General features: G+C 43.7%; 1 protein-coding gene across 7 annotated transcripts in view; it reads right to left on the bottom strand.

Annotated features, from left to right (window-relative positions):
• Sytl2 (synaptotagmin like 2) overlaps positions 1 to 21,218 on the bottom strand; it is a 108,463-nt gene that overhangs the window by 65,389 nt on the left and 21,856 nt on the right. The window lies entirely within an intron of this gene.

Genomic DNA, 21,218 nt, shown 5'->3' with positions numbered 1-21,218 from the left:
TTCTATGTTATTGAAAGAGAGATTCCCTACTATAATTGCTCTCAGACCCCTCTATTTTACTGAATCTCTGGATGTGAATAAATACATGAACAAATCAGTTTCAACACACACCATTACCAAGACACAGTCATCTCTGTTCTCCTCTTTTACACACAGCAACTTCCTCAGGTCCCCAAGATGGGCAAGGAGATGGATTTAAGCCACATACTTAGAACTGCACCCACAGTGAGACCTTCCCTGCACTGCCGTGTGGTTGAGTAAGAGATTGCTTCTATGATCAAGGAGTTGGGACAGGAGGAGAAAAAACACTTTCAGTCGTCTCACAGTAGTAATGGGAAGGGCTGCCGAAGGCACAATGTTGGTTTCCACACCTCCAAGGAAAATAAGGCAAGCTAACCGGTACTTGTGTGTACTGATGTCTAAGGGTCAAAGCAAAACCAAAAATAAAAGCTCCTCTTATGGCAGGCTGTCAGCAAGGCAGAGGGTAATTTTCTCATTTTCCAATGCGGTGCAGGGCTGGAACCCTCTCCTCGTAGGTGGGTAGTCAGGGGTCTCTACCCAGCAGACGGTAAGAGGCTGCCCCAGGGCAGCTGAGACTCTTCAGAACCACATCCTTACCTGCTCCCACTACTTCAGATGGCATTTAGCTAGGAGCTAAATGAGTGTTTCTTTCATTCCTTCACTCAGCCAATAGAGAGCCCTGTATACTTCCACACACTGGAGGGGCAGCAAAGGGCAAGCGAGAAGTGTTTCCTGCTGTGTAGACCTCACGTGCGACCAGCAAGAGACTGGCCACACTAAATAATACAACCAATTCTTTCTAAACTGCACAGTCTAAATAATCAAACTATGTATTGTGTTGGAAGGTGGCAAGCGCTACGGAAGAAAAAAGCGGAAGAGGAAGTCGAGTAACCATGTGAGAGAAGGGGGATTTGGTTAGGGTAGGCCCCACTGACATGACATTTGAACAAAAACTTGAGAAAGATGAAGAGATGTGCCATGCTGATATCAGAGCACCCTGAGGTGGGAGTGAAAACCACAAATTGTCTAGGGCTGGGTACCACAGAGTGAGCCAGGATAACAGGAAGAGCAGGTCAGAGAGGAAGAGGTCCAGACTGCACTGGGTATTGGAAGGACTGTAAGATTCTGGCTCTCAGTCTGAGATGGAGCAGCGTTAAGGAGAGGCAGGTGAAGAGAGAAGGGGGTGAATGTTTCCTAAGTGCCCCCAACATGCCTGGTACTCATTCTGCTTCTCCACAGAAGGATGCTGAGGTGGGTTCTGTGTTTTGACAAAGAGGCTGAGCCCAAAGAAGACTTTTGCCATCAAGTGAGATTGGCATTTACCAATTGTTTTGACATGATAGCCCAACCTGTTGTTGGCATCTTATTCGGTGCCCACTTCGACACAGACTCCTTAAAATGAAGTGGCAAAATAAAGTTCTTCTGTTTGTAGACCATCAGTCTCTTCTTAAAGCATACAGGAATCGCTGCCTCGTGGCTATAAGAAGATGTTATATCCCCTGAAGTGCCAGGCACTCTTACCAACCCTAGAAGGGGATAATAATATCTATAAGGAGAGGAAGCCAAAAAAAGAACATTCCTGTATTCACAGGGATCACTGATTCAATGAGTCACAGAAGTATCGCAGCGGTGAGTAGAAAGTTTCCTGTGTGCTCAGCCTCCCACCCATCTTTGGCATGCTGCCAAGTGATCATTCTCTATCTCAGCTCCAAACAAAACATATGCTAAGCTGAAAACCCTTTGCTGTCTTTCCATGGTCCAATAACTGAAGCTAAAAGTCCTTAACATGGCCTGGGAACTCACACCTCTTTCTTCCTCAAGTTCTTTCCCTTCAGAACCAGCCATGCTGAACACCTACAGTTCCTTTGGTCACCGGGTCTTTGCATAGGCTAGTCTTGCCTTCTGGTTCCTAATTTACATGCTACTTACTGTACCTGTCTCCTTCTCTAATGGCTCTAGGCCAGGTTGGAGTCCCTCTGCCGTGTTCTGTTAGCAGATGACTCAGACTATCGCAATAGACATCAGCCTGTCTCGAACTCAGGTCCACTCATTGCCACCCACTGATTTAGAGGCACGGTTTGGGTTTCTGAGAGTTTTGTGTCCGCAGCAACTGCCACTCAAATAGGAATGAAAATATTGGTAGAAATTAAAGAAGGGGGTGGGACCGGGGGGAGGGAGGGATAGAGCATCTACTTCCCATAAACCCAGCTTTAGGACCCAGGAGTAAGAACTCAAATCCACGTTACCCACTGGGTTCTAGCTCCAGATCTTGTACTGGGTTTGACCATCACATGGCTTCTCTTAGACTCTTGTCTTAGAGAAGAATCTAAGAATCCCGTGAGGATGAGTGAGTGCCTTCTTTTCTTTAGGGACATTATTAAAAAGTGCTGGTGAGAACATAGGACTGTACAGATGACACATAGTGTGGTGGTTGGTTTTGTCAACTTGACACAAACTGAAGTCCCCTGGGAGGCAGGAAACCTCAACTGACAACTTGCCTCCATTAGATTGACGTGTGGGCATGTCTACAGGGTCATTTCCTTAATGAATTATGTGGGAAGGCCCAGGCCACTATGAACCATGCCATATCAGAGAGAGAGAGAGAGAGAGAGAGAGAGAGAGAGAGAGAGAGAGAGAGAGAGAGAGAGAGAGAGAGAGAGAGAGAAGAGGCTGAGCAACCCATGTGAAGCAAGCCAATATGCAGCCCTCCTCCATGGTCTCAGCATCAACTTCTACCTCTAGGTTTCTGCCCTGCTTCAGTTCCCGCTCTGACTTCCCTCAATGATGAATTATGACCAGGATGTCTAAACCAAATAAATCTTTTCTTCCTCAAGTTGCTTTTGTTCACAGCGGCAGAAACCAAACTAGGGCACATGTGAAGTCCTAGGAACAGCGACACAGAAGGGAAACAGGAGAGCTTTGACTGTGCACTGCTTGATTGACATTTGCTGTGTGTCACCCCTGTCACGGCTCAGCTACAAAAGCGAGTGCTCCTCCCGTCAAGTGTCTAAAAACAAAACCGGAGGGAGAAAACTAGACCATAGCAGCACTTGCTTTTGCTGATAACAAAGAGGAAATCTGGGTTTGCAGCCTCAACCTCAGTCATCTTGCTGACTAAACTCGGGTTAATTAAAGAATCTCTTTCCCAGCATGCTCTGCCACAAGAAGGGAGCCAGAACCCATCCTTTGCTTTCCTGCAAAGCTGTTGGTGTATCAAAAAGGCCTCAAGCCCTGATAAAGGGATGAAAACTCATGTCTGCAGTGACTCTCACATGATGAATCATTCAGAAGAAAAGCAAATTGTTCTGATAGTCCCATGACATCAAGGATCAAATCTAAAAAGAAGGGGAAAATACACTGGACGATAGAAAAAGAGCCAAAACAAATATGTCTGAGTTGGAGAGAATGGTACTTAACCAAAAATATAATAAAATAAAAATAAGAAAAGCTCTGACCAGTGATCTCTCGTTCCTGGTAGTAATACTTACCAGCCCCGTTGCACACAGAGCTGAACGTCTCATAGCCTTTCTAATCACAGTGGCATTGAAGGGTGCATGGAATAACCCACGGGTGCCGCAGGAGAAGCTGAGGGTGGAGGGAGGACAATCAGGATCCTTCCATGTCTCCCTCACCGGAAGAAAGGCCTCTCCTGAATATCCTCCACCCCAGGCACGGGCAACCAGGCATGAAAGCTAACACCACTGCACCAAGGTGGAGCCAGCGGGTCACTTCTACACGCCGGCTCCATTTCACCTGGCCCCCTGCAGCCACATTTATCTCATGGTCCCCTTGGCATCCATACTGCTGCTCTTCTCATCTGTCTCTGGCTTTCTTTCTTCTGGATTAATTTCCTTAACTTATTCATCCATCTGTTTGTAACCTCTGGGCCATTTTCATACATAAGCTTCTAGATTCTGTATCTGGCATTTTACCCTCTTTTGTATCTTTAAATTCTGTTGTGAGGGAGCAATGATCTTTTAGAGGAGCCACGTGGCTTGTCTTTTCATCCTTCTTCTGTCTCTGTGTTGAGATTTGTGCATTCATTGGTTGAGTTACTTGTTTGGGTTTTATCTGGAGAGCTTTCCAGTGAGCAGTTTACACTTTAGAGCTCAATCCTCAGCCTCACTTTTGGATTCGGCGGCTGCTGCCCTTCCCAACACTTCCAGTTCAGTCACACAGTTGACAGGGTTTGTTTATTTAAACTCTCCCTCCCTCCCTCCCCCCTGTGGTTGACATATTGCGCACCCACCCCAATAAACTTATCTAGGGGTCAGAGAACAGAACAGCCACTATATTTAACATAGGTTTAGGCAGTGATAGCACACACCTTTAATCCTACCATTCCGGAGGCAGAGATCCATTTGGATCTCTGTGAGTTCAAAGACACACTGGAAACAGCCAGGCATGATGACACATGCCTTTAATCCCAGGAAGTAATGGCAGGAAGCAGAAAGGTATATAAGGCGTGAGGACCAGGAACTAGAGTCTTGTTAAGCTTTTGGCTTTTAGCAGCAGTTCAGCTGAGATCCATGGATGAGGACTCAGAAGCTTTCAGTTTGAGGAATCAAGATCAACTGAGGAGTTGGCGAGGTGAGGGTGGCTATGGCTTGTTCTGCTTCTCTGATCTTTCAGCATTCACCCCAATATCTGGCTCTGGGTTTGTTTTCATTAATAAGACCATTTAAGATTCACACCTCCCCACCTCTTGTGTGTGTGTGTGTGTGTGTGTGTGTGTGTGTGTGTGTGTGTGTAGATGGATATGAGTATGCCAAGGCACACATGTAGAGGTCAGAAGACAACCTGGGGGAGTCAGTTCTCTCCCCCCACCAGGTGGATCCTAAGGACCAAGCTCAGATCATCAGACTCGACATTAGGTGCTGATGTCCAGAAATGTGCATTTTCTAAGATGTCCCCCCACATGATGTGTCTGTCTGACCATTATAAAAGATCCCCAGCAGCCGGGTGGTGGTGGTGCACACCTTTAATCCCAGCACTCGGGAGGCAGAGACAGACAGATCTCTGTGAGTTTGAGGCCAGCCTGGGCTACCAAGTGAGTTCCAGGAAAGGTGCAAAGCTACACAGAGAAACCCTGTCTCGAAAAACCAAAAAATAAAAAAAAGATCCCCAGTAGGTCAGAAATGGCTGATGACTGGCTAAGAGCTCAGCAATCACTAAAGGTTGAACACATTCCTTTACATGCCAGTTGTTTTCCAGCTGTGGCAAGAGTGAATGCCCACGCCCACCCCCGAGGTCACAGCTGCGGAGTCCTCACTAGGTCTTTGTGCAGACACGAAAACTGAGGCAGAGAGGAGTTAGGCAAGGGCTTCAGGTCGCACAGCTGCCCGGCATTAGAGCCAGGACACTCAAAGAAAACTTCTCTCCTACAGGGCATATCCCGTTTCAGCGGAAATACAGATTATTAGATGAGTTGGCCTGCATTTCACAGTATTCCTGAAACCCACACACTGATAGCAAGCAGGAATTACAGACAAATTCTAGATTTAATTATTCTCAAGGTTTCACAGTTAAAGGGAGGGAGTAGAGGAGCCAGCTGATTCATTAACTAGACTGGAATTAACCCAGAAACATAAAGTTAACTCAACTGGAGCTTCCATTAGCTTAGACTTTAAAAGCCTCATTTGGGTAGAGTTACGCACATTCCCAGCCAGACTTGGGGGGGGGCGACTCTCTCCAGATGTATTCACTTGAGGTTCCCAAAGCTTGCCACTGCATCACCTGAAAAACTTAAAAAAAATTCCCAGCTCTCCTATTTAGGGGAAGGCAAGGAACTACCAAGAATACTCAGGAGAAATGGAAGTGGGCAATGGAGAGATGAATAAATCAGAACAAGGCACAGTAAGACACATAATACAAAACTGCAACAGTGAGCCCCTCACTCCGCATCCTAATTTTCAAGTATTCAAAGGAAATCTGTTCAGATTTCTTCACCTCCTCCTTCCCTGCTGCCACCCACCCCAAGTGATTCTCGTGTAACAGGTCAGAGGTGGGAGCCCTGGGAGACGTCTGTTACAGGTTCCAGGTGACTGTAATGTAGCGCTTGAGATGAGACCGCTGAACTAATTGGTCTTCTCCCCCACCTAAACCCTGCTCAAATCCAGTATGGAGGAATGAAGCAAATAAGGCACCCAGGGTACAGAACATGAAGCAGCGCCACCCAGTCCAGCATCGTGCACCAGTACCCTGAGAATGAATGTCTCCCTAAGAGTGATGCAGCCAGGACACGGATTTTAAGGAGGTGCTAAAGATGCTGCCAGTACAGCAGCCACACTTACCATCCTTGTCTCAAAAGCTACCACACACTAGATCACCTCAGGCTCCTCACCCTAGTCTCATACCCACTCACATCTCTGCTCATTCCATGAACCATCCCATCAAAGACACACCAGTTCCTAGAACGTGTGAAGTCTTCCTTCGTCCTCTTCACTTTCTAAACAGATGTTTTGAAATCCAGTGTCTTCTGTGATCATTCTCAATGCTCCTGACTTAAAGGGCTGCTGTGATATAGTTGAACATACTATACTGGCTTTTAAGTCTTCTTGGAAGACGACTGATCTCTTATGAGTCTTTCAAGACACCCTTAAGGACTCCAGGTTAGTTTCCTGGTCTGTATTTCAAGGGTAGCCAAACATGCTGGACAGGGTTATCATGATGTTGACATTTGGCTGTAAGTCAAACAGAATGGGCATAATGAGTGCCCCTAAACAGCCCTTCACAAGAAGGCTCCAGTGTTTTCCTAGCTCTCCACCTTCCCATGTTGCCTTGAGGCTGGAGCATGACTGCCACTGCTTTTCCTCTTACCTCAAGAGACTTTCTTCCCCTCCCCTGCCCTCCCACCCCATTTTAGGGAGAAAATTACTGGTTTCTATGGGTGTACTCATGCAGACCCCACCACTGAGGTCTTTGAAGAGAACTTTAAAAAGTCTTCTAAATTTGAAGTATGGGTAAGAGAGAAGTTGGTGAGAGGATTCCATTCTTAAAATGTCAAAATTTCTCAATCCTCCTGTTTAGGTTTTGACCCCCATTCTAGCATACTATAAGCCAAAAGTGTGATATCTTGGTCTCTGGTTCTACATTAACTTCTCCGCTCTGATTCTACTCTGATTTTATTTTTTTCAGTAGTGTGCAGAGGCCTTGGCATTACCGTGTCCCCAGTGCCTAGCATGGGCTTGACACATAGCTGGTACCTCATTTATTGCATAATTGAAGGACAAAGGGAAAGAGGATAGAGAGGAAAATCAAGTCAATTCACACACACACACACACACACACACACACATGTCAAGCTGGATGACACGAGGCATATAAAATTTTTCCATATGTGTATTTGGTAACTGCAGTAGGCAGAATGGCCATCTTTCAAATCTCTCCACATGCTATTTCATAGAAACTGTAAATATGTTGCCTTATATAGTAAAAAGAACTTTGCAAATAGGATCAAGGGTCTTGCCATAGGGAGAACCTCTATGCTCTATTATCTAGGTAGAGCCAACATGACCATGGGGTCTTTACGTGAAGGACAACCAGAGGAGAGGCGGTGATACCTGGAAGAAGACAGTTGGAATGGTGTGTTGTGAAGCTGGAGGAAGAAGTCAGGGACGCCACCTCTAGAAGCTGGAAAAACTAGGAAACATTCGCCACAAAACAAATCCTCAGGAGGAACTCAACTCCGTTGGCCCCTTGATTTTAGCGCCTATGACTCTTGTCATTCATAATCTGCTGGTGTTTAATGTCACTAAATTTAGCATAGCAGCAATACATGCGCATCTGTCTCTGAATCCCCAGTTTGCTGGCTAGGCCTCTGTGCTTGTGCGTGTACATGTGCGTGTGCGCGTGTGCGTGCGTGCGTGCGTGCGTGCGTGCGTGCGTGTGTGTGTGTGTGTGTGTGTGTGTGTGTGTGTGTTTAGTGTTTCGTGGTTGTTCTGTTTTGTTTTGCAGGAGTGGAGATAAAACCCAGAGCCTCACACATTCTAGGCAAGCACTCTACCTAAGTCACCTCCCCAGCACCCCTGCTGACTATAAGTAACTATAGGCAACCTGGACACTTTTCTCTCCAATCATTCCTGGTGCAGCTGACTGGACCTCTGCAGTCTCCTTCCAGTTCTACTTCCGGCCTCGTTCTCCATTGGTATTGGATTATTAAGTAATCTAATAGATTCACTCTGCTTATGCTATACCAACACTTAAACCCTTCTTCCAGAGCTTTCTTGAATCAGAACCCAGATTCTTTAACCTAGTATCAACATCATTCGTAGTCTGAGGCCGGTAGCCAACTTTCCTTCCCGTTGGGCCTCTTTCCTATCCCTTGAATTCCAGCCAAGGCACTCCTCCCTCATTCCATACACATCATCACCTGGTGGTTGTTTATGCTGCTTCCTCCATCCAGAACACCTTTCTCGAGTATCTTTCTACAGTAAAACCTTCTCTCTCTCAAGCCCCAGCTTGAACGACACCTCCCTCATGAAACTGCTCCTACAGCCCACTTCCGGTCACAAATACCCCTGCCGCAATCCAGCCATATTAACTCTTTCACTGAGGCCTTGGAATGCTGCTACGTCTCTCCTAGGAAGAAAGAACACAGTCTTTGGAGTCAGGTAGACTGATACAAACCATGTGTACTCCCACAGCACAAGCTGCCTAGCTTCCCTGAGCTTCAGGCATGTCTGTAAAATAGGTAAAATCGTAATGGTCTTACTAAGTTCCTGAGAAGAATAAAGCAAATAGTGTCTAAAAGACAAGTGACTTGATAATGAAAGCATCAGCATTATTGTAACTTCTAAATGCAGTTCTGACTCACACACTCTTTTAGGGAAGATTTCTCTCCAGTTCATCTTTTTAAGCCACTGCTTCTTGCCCATGGTAGTGACAAAAATCTTTTAAGTATTGAGTAAGGTACTAAAAGGTTGGGAGCATTCCTCTAAGTGTCCTGCCCACCTGGACAAGGATGACCTCACCTCCAGATGTTTCAAGGCAGAGGACAAGGACACTGGATCTTTTTTCAGCATCACCGTTAGAATTCCTTTGCGTGCACGTAGCACAGACATGCATGTACAGGGATATACATATGTGTAGTGGTGTGTATAAAAGCCAGACATCAATGCCAAGAGTCTTCCTCAGTCCCTCTCCTCCTTACTTTTTGGAGACAGAGGTGCTCACTGCTCCTGATTTTACTGTTTCAGTTAGACTGGCCGGCCAGTGAGCTCCAGGTATCTGCCCGTTTCCCCCTCCCCACCCTGGAATTACAGGTGTGGCCGCTGCACCTGGCTCTTTGCTGAGGATTCAAACTTAGATCCCATGCTTGGGTGGTAAGCACATTACCAACTGAGCTAACTCCCTATCCCCAAGAGAAATTTTAAGATGGAAACTTTGCAGAATCCGTCTTTGGTTGATACTACTAACCCATGATTTATCCCAGCCGAGTAATAAATAAGTATTGTTTTCATTAGCATAATTGTGCATTGTTATTGTGACATCATTGAACATTACCTCAAACAACAACCATTGTTCCAGAACTGGTGAGATAAAGTTGTTTTGACTTGTTGTGTCTAAAAACCCATGATATGGTTTCTCCTTCACTGTTCAGGCATACGTGCAGCAGAATTTCCTTCCTGTAAAGGTATCCCTTAAACCATTTCTATTGTGAGAGGGGAAACTGGACCCCCTTTTCCAAATCTATTTGGCAGTGTCACAAGGGAAAATTGTGAGATTTAAATCCACAGCATGTTGTTGGAAATGTGGTCACTCACTAGCTTGCTGACCAAGAATAAAGCATTCAGTTAAGCATTCATTTGTTCCACTTTGAAGTTGAGACATCCTCCAAACTCCCTTGCTGACATGCTACAGGGGGCCAATGGGACCACATATCCAAAGGCATTTTGTAAATAAAATGCTACACAATTATATGTACCTATTCATCTTCTAACACAGCATGAGCTCCTAGCAGATACCCTTGAGTTTGGCTAACAGAAGGGTTCATAGTGCCATGCAGAGGAAGTGAAGAATGCCTTCTTCATCTGCCTTCAATTAGTCCCTAAGACATAAAAGAAGTCGTGTTATAGCCACAGCTATCAAATACCACTTGGAAACCTCCTTGAAGTCTTCAGGAATATCTGGCTGGAGTAACCTTCTCGACTAAGAAGTGCTATTGCATTATGGGAACTGTTACATGATGTTAACGATCAGGTAATTTGGTCAGGACTTCTGCTCAGGCATCATGGTGAACTGGTCCCTCCCTGACCCTTCAAATTCCAGCCATCCTTTGAGGAAGTGGTCATTTGCCACTAAGATGCCCCCTGCCTATGAGAAGGTGAGAGAAATGACCACCTTTATGTAGAACTGCAGTTAAGGTTAATATTAAATGCCAAAAGCAGCAGCACCAGCTCAGTCTCCCTCAAACTCCCTCCCTGCTCTTATTTCCCAGACTTCCCTGACTCAGACCCGGTACAATGCTTCACAGAAGGATAAAAGTCCTAATGAGCAAATCTCATGAAATATTCAGCTGGTCTTTTGGAGAAAAACAGCTGGAGATGACCTTAGGAATTCCACTAATTCCCCCTACCACATGGTTTAAAAATAACCAAAGAGCATTTCTAGGGAGTGATGGCCTTTCCTTTAAAGGCAATACTATGCAAAAAGGCATGCTGGGGTCATTAGCCCAAACAGTACAGTCCCCCGTGATAAATCTTTGGCCAAACGTTCCTATGAGAATCTGCCTTCAGAAGGTCAATGCTGCATTTCATTGTGATGAAATGCATTCATTTCATCCAGCCCTGACACCCCTATGTAAAGACATGTGGATACCATCAACCCCTCATGACCTGTGTGGCCATGAGAAACCTCTCCTCTGTCGGCAGAGTTTCCACACTTATCTAATAAAGTGGTGGGCTCTGACCTAAGGCCCTTGCTCAGTTTAAGGCTTCTTTTTAGGAGGTACGTTTAATGACTCCTCACTGCCTCCAAACAGCAGTCAAGACCCCAGCTTTACACCGGCCCCCACATCTTCCCCAGCCTTCCTCTCCATTTTCCTTATGCAGTTCCTGGAAGTGCCTCACACCTACCTCTCACACCTCTGTTCCTTTGAGATATTCAGCTCCCCCTACTGCAAGGCCCATCCAGCCCTCCTTAAACTCCTACGCATCTTTCCACATACCTGCTTTCTTTGGAAAGATGAGGCTAGCCCATCTCACAAATCACATTAGCTTTGAGTTATAGAGTGACTGTCTGTTTACCTCCTGTCTCCACTCACCTAAGCTCCCCTGGAAGCAGAGATATCCTGTCTGGCTCCCCAGAATTCCCCAGTGCCAGATTTATGTCTGCCACTCCATGTTTTGTGACCTTGTACCAAATTTCACCAAAGTACCACATGCATTTCTTGTTATTCCAAAAGATCAGAACTTTCTTCTTTTTTCGTTTCTTTTTTTTTTTTAAGAAGTGTTTTCTCTGCTCAAAAAGTGAGAAAGTAACTTTTCTCCAAGCTTTTACCATATTAGGAAAAAACATATATAGCTGCTCAGAACTATGACATAATCTTTGCCAAGATTGAAAATATACATTACATTTATCCCCAAGAAACTTTCATTGGTTTAAAACCAACTGAACCACAGTTCTTAAAAAGGCAACTCAAAGCTATAAATGATGTCCAGCTTGGTGGTTTCTTTTTCTTTTGCTGAGCCCAAAGGAATAATTATACACTTCCTTTTCCAAAGATTTCTCAACCAAATGCTGGAAACTTAAATAACAAATAGCAAGGAAGAATGTAGTCTTCTACAGGAAAATCAAAGTGCCTTATTAACCACTAATAACACTAAAGTATGTATGTGCTACAGAAGATAAAAGAAACTTAATTAATACAGTCCCTTAGCTGGATGTGCACTTGGTGGAAGAGTCTGAAAAGAAACAGACATTTTATCTTCTTCCACTCCCTTCCCCCAGTCTTATAGTATAGCGCATCAGAGTCACCATCATTCACATTCCAGGAAAGTCACTGAAGGTTAGAGAGAATAAGGGACTTAACTTGTGTCCATAACACTTCTAAGCAGTTGAGTCAGAACTTGCCCCAAGATAGCTGGAGCTCCTAAGTTCTATACGACACATCAGGGAGAGAAGAAATACGGACAGCAGGAAGGACCAGGTGTGTGGCGCTCTGCACAGGAACTCCCCTGGAACCCTGCAGGATGCAAACAGGGCTGGACTTTCACTCCCAGGCCCTCTGAATGCCTAGGACACTCACTTGTTAAACTTGCCATGTGATGCCAACAGTTTCATTCTGCGTGTGGCTCCAATGTAGCAATGTCTGTGAAGAACCTCCTAGTCTAGGGTCCAGGTAGAAGTTACGATGTTGCCACATCAGCACTTTTCCTAAATCTTTATTTAAAAAAAAAAAAAATCCCTTTGCACTGGTCTAGGAAAGAACTTAATGGTATTAGTCAAATCTTAAAGCAGCCCAAAAGGCAGGAAGGAGTAAATGATTATAAACCCTGTGTCTATAGGGTTTGCTATGCCCTGCCTAGAGGAACAAAAATCTGGGTTCTCATCCTTGGCCGACTACTAATGACCCTGACGTTACTCACTTGGCTGGCCGACCACTCTTGTGAAATGAGGTGTACCCGTCAATATTATTTTTCCCCACACACATAAAATCAAATGACAAAGTAAATGCCAGCTTCCCCACTGAGCTAGCTGAGAGCAGAAAGAAACACAGAGGCAGACTATTTAAACTACTCAAGGAAAAAAAAAGTCATCCTGCTGTATTACACAAAAAAATCTAAGCACCTTCCATATGGTATAGTGATAGCGAAGGAGAGGGGAATAGTTAGGAAAATGGGGGTATTGTGAGGGGTCTCGTGTAGGGCAAAGGGAATGGGGTCTACAGCACTGGGAGAGGATGAAATCATCTGACCTTGGCATTGCTGACTGTTGCGTAACTATCCGAGGTAGCTGACCCTGCCCGGCAAGGTGCTCCCAACTGTGGATGTGACCAGTCACATGCCTGCACAGCAAGCCCGCCTCCCGGACCACATTTGCTGCTACCAAGCCTCAAGAATGTAATTAATGAGCAACCTGGACCTGTTCCTGATGCTGGAAGGGAGAGGAGGAGAATGGCTGGAAAGATTTCAAGGCGATGATAGAGCCTCAGGATCACAGAGAGGTTTAATCTAGCAGGCCTGGCTCCGAAAAACAGCCAGTGTTCTGCATATCAGCCAAACTGCCAGTGGGGAGGCTGCAAATAGCAGGAGATGCTTAAGGAAAAGGCCTCACACACAAAGGAGAGCAAGATCTAGGTTACCTGCAGACCTATGTTTGGAAAGGAACCTAGATGACAATTTTGTTTGTTTGTTTGTTTTTCGAGACAGGGTTTCTCTGTGTAGTTTTGGTGCCTGTTCTGGATCTTGCTCTGTAGACCAGACTGGCCTCAAACTTACAGAGATCTACCTGGCTCTGCCTCCCGAGTGCTGGGATTAAAGGCGTGTGCCACCCACTACCACCCGGCTGCCCTAGAAGACAATTTACTCTTCTCAGAATTATAGGTCTAACTTCCAGTGAGTGTTGAGTCAACCCTACAGAATTCTAATAATTTTATTACACGTGGAAACCCATATATAATATCTATTTCATCAGGAGTCATTAGGTGAAATTCACAGTAATTCATACAATATAGGGTACAATGAAGTTTTGAAAAAAAAATCATTTCTATCCTTAAGCAACTAGCAAGCAATGTGGCTAGTGTGGGGACAGGTGCTGTGTGACTGTGTTAGCCAAAACCTAACCTTGGAAAGCAGCTCTGACAATGAAATTTCTCCTCCCCCACATCAGCTGTGAAGCCAACAGGGAAGCAAATGCCATGAGCAAAGGGAGCTCTTGAGCTAGCGTGGAGGCTCTTCAGCAGATTTTCCAGGGTTTGCAGTATCTTGAGCTCAACTGAAGGTATCAAGCTTTGTGGAGACATGAAGAGTTGTCTAAGTAAAAACCTAATAATGCTACTTAGTGAGAAGTGAGATGTACACATGGTACTATACTGTACTAACTATACTCTGTGTGTGTGTGTGTGTGTGTATGTATGTGTGTGGTGTGTTATTGTGTGTGTAATGTGTGTGTGTATTGTATTGTGTAGTATGTATGTGTAGTGTGTGTATGTATAGTGTGTGTATATTATGTGTGCATTCTTTCAGTAGTACTTAGGTTTCTCTAAAGAGTGTGACAATTTTCAACCAATCTTTCTCTAAGCTTCTCTAAGAGTGGGATAATTCTGTCTTTCTCCTTCTCGTCTTCCTCCTCCCCTCTTCCTCCCCTCCCCCCTCCTTAATTCTCAATCATTTGCATACAATTTTTAAATCATTATGTAATACAGAGAAAGCTATAAGGGTGATTGCTAAGTGTCTATAAAACCATCAAACTGGTACCAGGGAGTAAAAATCAGGCACCCACTCCCCTACAGAAAAATGTTCTAACAAGGCTTATTTGGGTTAAGAGGTAGATGAATATTGGGAGGATGGTATCAGGATTATATGTGTGGTCATTGTTATTTTGATGAAGATACACCATACTTATAGAGATAGTTCAACCAGGCTATGGTCAACACCAAAAGGAGAGTGTTTTTACCATGCTCATTTTACTGAAGAGTATAATCCCTGCTTATGGCCATTTCAGTGTGTGTGTGTGTGTGTGTGTGTGTGTGTGTGTGTGTGTGTGTGTGTGTGTGTGTATGTATGTATGTATTTTTGTGTGTGTATAGTATGTATGTTTTTTCATTTGAAAAATTCCAAACGTGAGTGAACACCTAACAAAACCTCTGTTTTTACCCCAGTGGAGGCAAATCTTAAATGAAAGCCCAAGCAAGAACAGCAAACTAAAAAGATTTCACTAAAACAACGTTACCTATAACTTTGAGAAGGTAAACAAGTACTCATTTTTAGTTTTTCAGTCAATGGGGGACAATGGATGAGTCCATCCTAAGGGCATACTATGTGAGACTCACTGGGTACATTTCCCTGCTGAGATGGGTATGATCACAGAAGACTGGGGCATAATGCAAAACCAAAGTCAATTTTAACCTCCTGAAGTCTCTATCTCCTCATTCACAAAGAAGCCATTGAAAAGATGACCTCTCCCATAGCGACCTTCCAGCAATGGGCACTGTGACATGGAGTGGAGAAAGAACACAGTTCGAGCCACAGCAGAACTGGGATACAACAAACCATGCCACAGTAACTTACAAGCTTAACACTTGTTTCATTTCAAACGCCAGAGGAAAGCTACCCCACAGTTGGTAGGAAATTACATAGTCATTCTTTTGATAGTGCTTAATCTTCCAAAGAGTGGGATTATTTTCCACTAAATTAATTGATCTTGTGTGATCACTGTTCCTTAACATACAGGCCTGTTGGAGTTCTGTGAGGTCTTGTACTCAGTCAAGACCAAGTGGTAGAAAACAGCAGGCACTCCATTTTGTAGTCAGTCAGAAGTGTAAGTGACAACCTATTATTTACAAATATCATCTGAAGCAAAGGCAGTCTTGTGGAACCGAGCCCCTTAAGCTGTGGTCTCTGGTGCTGTATCCATGTAGATAAAGCACTGAGTGAGAGCATACCCAGATAATGTCTGAGAGAATTGATTGCTCAGCTTCTATGTGGCAAACACATAATCTAGGGTCACAAAACTGTTTTGTGTTGTGGTGAGATGAGACTAGGTGTTCTTGATGATAAATAAGCCGTTAATATTAATAACAATATTAATTAATAACAATAAGGCTTGTGTAGCATTTAGAATATGCCAGTCATTGTTTTAAGCACTTCACGTCATTACCACTTGGATCGCTCACAATGTGACACAGTAGTATTTTAAAAAGAACAGGAAGTCCAGCTTCAGTGTGCACACTCTTTTTTTTTTTTTTTTTTTTTTTTTTTTTTATTATTATTATTATTATTATTATTATTATTATTATTATTTTATAACACCATTCAGTTCAACATAATAGCCACAGAATCCCCTGTTCTCCCCCTCTCGCCCACCCCTCCCCCCAGCCCACCCCCCATTCCCACCTCCTCCAGATCAAGGTCTCCCCCGAGGACCGGGGTTGACCTGGTAGACTCAGTCCAGGCAGGTCCCAGTGTGCACACTCTTGACCTCCAAACCACCCTGCCTTCTTCAGTGGAAGTGTCCCAGTATACAGATGGGATGGGTTGTATCTTTGTTAGTCCTTGGCTCTTCATCTCTTATTGATGACCTTTATGAACTCCATACCTTGACTCATTTTTCTAATGTCTAGCTCAGAGTCTATTCCCAAACTTAACTGAAATTCTCAAAAATCCCAAGGAATGGAGTCCCCAGGAGCCTTTCCCCAACCACATGATGGACACTGCTTAGCCACAAGGTCTATGTGTTAATTGCAGATACCTTCACAAGGTAACTGCACTTTTTTTTTTGAGACAGAGTGTTACTATGTAGCCAAAGCTAACTCTGATTTCAAAATCCCCCTGCCTCTAACTCAAAATGCTGGGATTATAAGAGTGCAGCACCACTCCAAGTTGGAAATTCCCTTCACAAACCCCAGGAGAATTCTCACCTTTGTTCAGAGACCAACTCTGGAAGAGAGGACACTTCCCCAGTGAAAGTGCTTGATGAACTTGTAAATAGGGACAGCAGCTTGCAAAAGTTTAATGGTGGAGATGGAGCAATACAATGGTATGAAAATAGAGCTTGAGTGTTCAGGGCTGCTGAACCACGGAATGCCTCAGATTCCTCCAGCCTGATTCTCCTGTTAGGGCGCCAAAGCCACCAAGAGGAAAGAAAGCCCATGACCATCTTACACAAAGGAGTAAGTAAATTGAGAGAGATTTGGAGAGAAGTCTTGTCTAAAGACATGAATTCTGTTCCACTGACTTTTTTGTCTTATATCTAAGAAAGTAAAAAGTAGATGACCAAAAGAAATCAAGAAAAACTATTGAGACTATACTGCTTTTTCATCTCAAATTTAGGGACCATGATTACAATCATCTCTAAATATTGGCTGGCAAATGCCACTAAAGAGAAGGGAAATATATCATCATGGGTTAAGTATTACTGTATGTTTGTTTATTTATTAGATTACATACATTAGAAGCATAGAAATATGTAACTCAATAAATATAATTCAGCACATGAACAGCCCAAGAACAGAAGTCACATATAGTCATCTTGATAATACAGAACAGACCTTTGACAAAGATCAACAGACCTTCATGATAAAAACCTGAAAAAAAAAAACTAGGAATAAAAGGAACATACCTTAACATGACACACCTATATGTGTCCTTTAAAATTAGAGCTAGGACAAGTGGTTTATTATACAGTCAATATTGTACTCCAAGTCTTAGAGCAAAAAAGCAGGAGAAAAATGTAAAGGTATACAAATAGGGAAAAAATAAGTCAAATGATCCAAATTTGCCCATAATGATACTGTACTTCAAAAATGTTAAAGACTCTATCAGAAGATTCGTGATGTGAGAGACAAAATTGATGACGTAACAGGTTGTAAACTCGACATGTCAGGAGCAGCAGCTTCTCTATACAATAACTTGCTCAGAAAGAAGTCAGGAAAGCAATCCCGCTCACTAGAGCTTTGAAACAGATAACACACCTGGTACTCAAACCTAACAGAAGAGGCAAAAGACCTCTGTGATGAAAACTTTAAGATGCCAAGAAAAGAAATTGGAACATATACTAGAAAATGGAAAGAATTCCCACAAGCATGGATTGCCAAAATTAATACTGTAAAAATGGTTGTATTAACTAAAGAACAGTCTTCCAATTCAATGCAAACCCCATCTAAATCTCAATAATATTCTTTGCAGAGCTAGAAAAAAATTCTAAGGTTCATATGGAAAAAATACACACACACATACACACACAAAAACAAACAACAACAACAAAACCACAAATAGTCAAATCAACACTAAGCAGAAAGAGCTATGCTAGGGAATCACAGTGTCTGGTCTCAGTTATGTTCCCTATCTATATAGTGACTGTACTGGCTAGTTTTATGGCAACTTGACACAAGCTAGAGTTATTTGAGAGGAGGGAATGTCTATAGAAAAAAAATGCCTCCATAAATCCAGCCATAGGGCATTTTCTTAATTGGTGATTAATGGGGGAGGGCCCAGCCCATTGTGGGTAGTGCCATCCCTGAGATGGTGGTCCTGGGTTCTAGAAGAAAGCAGGCTGAGCAAGCCATGATGAGCAATGAGCAAGACACCCCTCCATGACCTCTGCATCAGCTCCTGCCTCCAGGTTCCTGCCCTGCTTGAGTTCCTGTCCTGACTTCCCTTGACAGTGAACTATGATCTAATAAATCTTTGCCTCCCCAAGTTGCTTTCATCAAGGTATATCGTCACAGCAATAATAGCCCTGACCAAGACGGTGACAAGGGTGTCGTACCAGCACAAAAAAACAGGCATGCAGACCAAGACCCAGAAATATACCCTATAGGTACAGCCATCCAATTTTCAACAAAGTTTTCAAAAATATACATTTGGATAAAAAAGGCAGCTTCTTCAACAGATGCTGCTGGCCAAACTGGATAGTCACAGGTAGAAGAATGAAACTAAGGCTGTATCTCTGATCCTGTACAAAAAAAATCATTGAAAATAAATCAAATACTTCAGTGTTTTTGAACTGCAAGAGAAAAAAATAAGGAAAATATTTCAAGATATGGACATAGGCAGAGTCTTTCTGAAAAGGTCTCTGGTAGAAATCACCTCAAATGCTGATAAATGGGATGTTATGAGGTAAAAGCCTTCAGCACAGAGGAGGACGCAATCAGTAGCGTGAAGAGACAAGTTACAGGGTGGGAGAAAATGCTTCCAACTGCACATCAGACCGGAGATTAATGTGTAGGAAATGGAATAAATTCCAAATACTTAACACAATACACACACCCACAAAACAAAAACAAAGCCCTATATCCAATCAATAAATGCATGAAATCAATCAATACAAAGCCCTACATCAAATCAATGAATAGTGATCTGAGTGAACAGTTCTCCGACGGCCAGTGAATATGTTAAAGTGTTCAATAGTTTTGGCTACATGGGAAATGCATATTAAAACTGTCTTGAAGCCGGGCGGTGGTGGCGCACGCCTTTAATCCCAGCACTCGGGAGGCAGAGCCAGGTGGATCTCGGTGAGTTCGAGGCCAGCCTGGACTACCAAGTGAGTCCCAGGAAAGGCGCAAAGCTACACAGAGAAACCCTGTCTCGAAAAACTAAAAAAAAAAAAAAAACTGTCTTGAGATTTCATGGCACCCAGTCAGAGTAGCTATTATCAATAAAACAGATGACAGCAAATGCTGGCGAGGATGTGGGGAAGGGGACTTATCCGCTGCTGGGAGGACTGTATGCTGGTACAGCCACCTTAGAAACCAGGGTGGAGATTTCTCAACCAACTGAAAATAGAGCTTCTATTTGACCTAGTGGTACCCTCCTCTGCGTGTGTGTGTGTGTGTGTGTGTGTGTGTGTGTGTGTGTGTGTGTGTGTGTGTGTGTGTACCATCCTAACAGAGAAAGCAGTCCAGGAGGGGGAGAAAGTGTGTGTGTGTGTGTGTGTGTGTGTGTGTGTGTGTGTGTGTGTGTGTGTGTGTGTATACCATGCTAACAGAGAAAGCAGTCCAGGAGGGGAAGGAAGATACCTTACAGGAGAGGGGGAAGAGGAAAGAGAGAGGAGAATACACGTGACAGGTAAGCCAGAATTAGAAATGTTTGGGGGTAGAAAGACTAGTGGGGGGGAATTAGGGGGACAGTAAAAGAGAGGAGGAAGGATTAGAACAAAGTATAATAAATGATACACACGTTAAAAATGCCATAGTGAAACCTATCACTTTGTATGTAACTTGAAAAATTAACAGAAAGATGGGAGAGAGGGAGAGAAACTAGGTTGGATAATTGCTAAGTCACAAGAGAGACAGAAAAATAAAGGAGGGAGAAGAGAGAGAAAGAAGGAAGAAGAGGAGGCAGAGAAGCAATAACATTTATATAGCACCTTGAATCTTATTTTCCATAATTCCACAGATACACAGAGCTGGTGAAGAAAACGTGTCTCTTTTATCCAGGTTTATAGACCAGTTTTGATCAGCCCTGGGAATCTCTAGCCCTTCACACCACAGCTAATTAAAGGTACATGGATTTCTCTGTGTTGTTTCCTTTAATCTTGTGCAAATCTATAGTTGACCAAAATGGAAAACTTAACTTTACAACCTCCTAAAACAATTCCATGCCACTGCTGGGGCCTCATTTCATGGAGGGGAAGAAAGGAGTGTTTAGCACACACAAAACCTCTCCTGTCTCCAGGAGTCTCTCCCATCTCTAAAGTCACCAGTGTGCCAATTACTTTTATCAGGTAATCTATCTCCTGCTCTTGCACACACACACACACACACACACACACACACACACACACACACACACACACACACACACACACAAATACTGTGGGACTCACCTGTCATTCAGAACAAAGCTTCTTAGACTGTGCGTTGTGACCCATGTAGGGTGATGCAACTGGATGCATGTGGGGATTTCAAAAAATTCAGCAACTGTAAAGATGTTTAAACACACAACAACCAGAAATTCCACGTGTCCGGAATCCATGGGTTTCTGGGAATGCTTACTTACATAGCACCAGATGACGTCACCGCAGCTGGACGCCTAATATGCACAGTTTGCATTGCTCATCCTCTCATGCCACCAAAGGCCAACATGTAGTCTGGAACACTTCCACGCAGACTCAAGACTGTGTGTTAGCAACCACAGTGTTTTTACTATAATCCGACTTCCCGCTCTTATAGAAGCATACTGGTTTGCTCCCAGGCGCTAATGTTAATGTCATAATTTACAGAACACAAAGATTTCCAGCGTTTTCATACCATCACTTCTCTACATGTAAGTATGTATTAGTATGTCTCAGGATTGTATAGTGTTAGCATATTTGATATTTCAGTCTTAAGACTTGCTGTCTTAAGTTTTTTGTTTGTTTGTTTATTTGTTTGTTTTGTTTTTTGAGACAGGGTTTCTCTGTGTAGATTTGGAGCCTTTCCTGGAACTCACTCTGTAGCCCAGGCTGGCTTTGAACTCACAGAGATCTGCCTGCCTCTGCCTCCCGAGTGCTGGGATCAAAGGCGTGCACCACCACTGCCCAGCTAAGTTTCATTT

The sequence above is a fragment of the Peromyscus maniculatus genome, chromosome 1, assembly GCF_049852395.1.
Source record: "Peromyscus maniculatus bairdii isolate BWxNUB_F1_BW_parent chromosome 1, HU_Pman_BW_mat_3.1, whole genome shotgun sequence".
In the NCBI taxonomy this organism is placed as follows: Eukaryota; Metazoa; Chordata; class Mammalia; order Rodentia; family Cricetidae; genus Peromyscus; species Peromyscus maniculatus.
The sequence above is the reverse complement of the archived record's forward strand: the minus strand, read 5'-3'. Positions and strand labels throughout refer to the sequence as shown.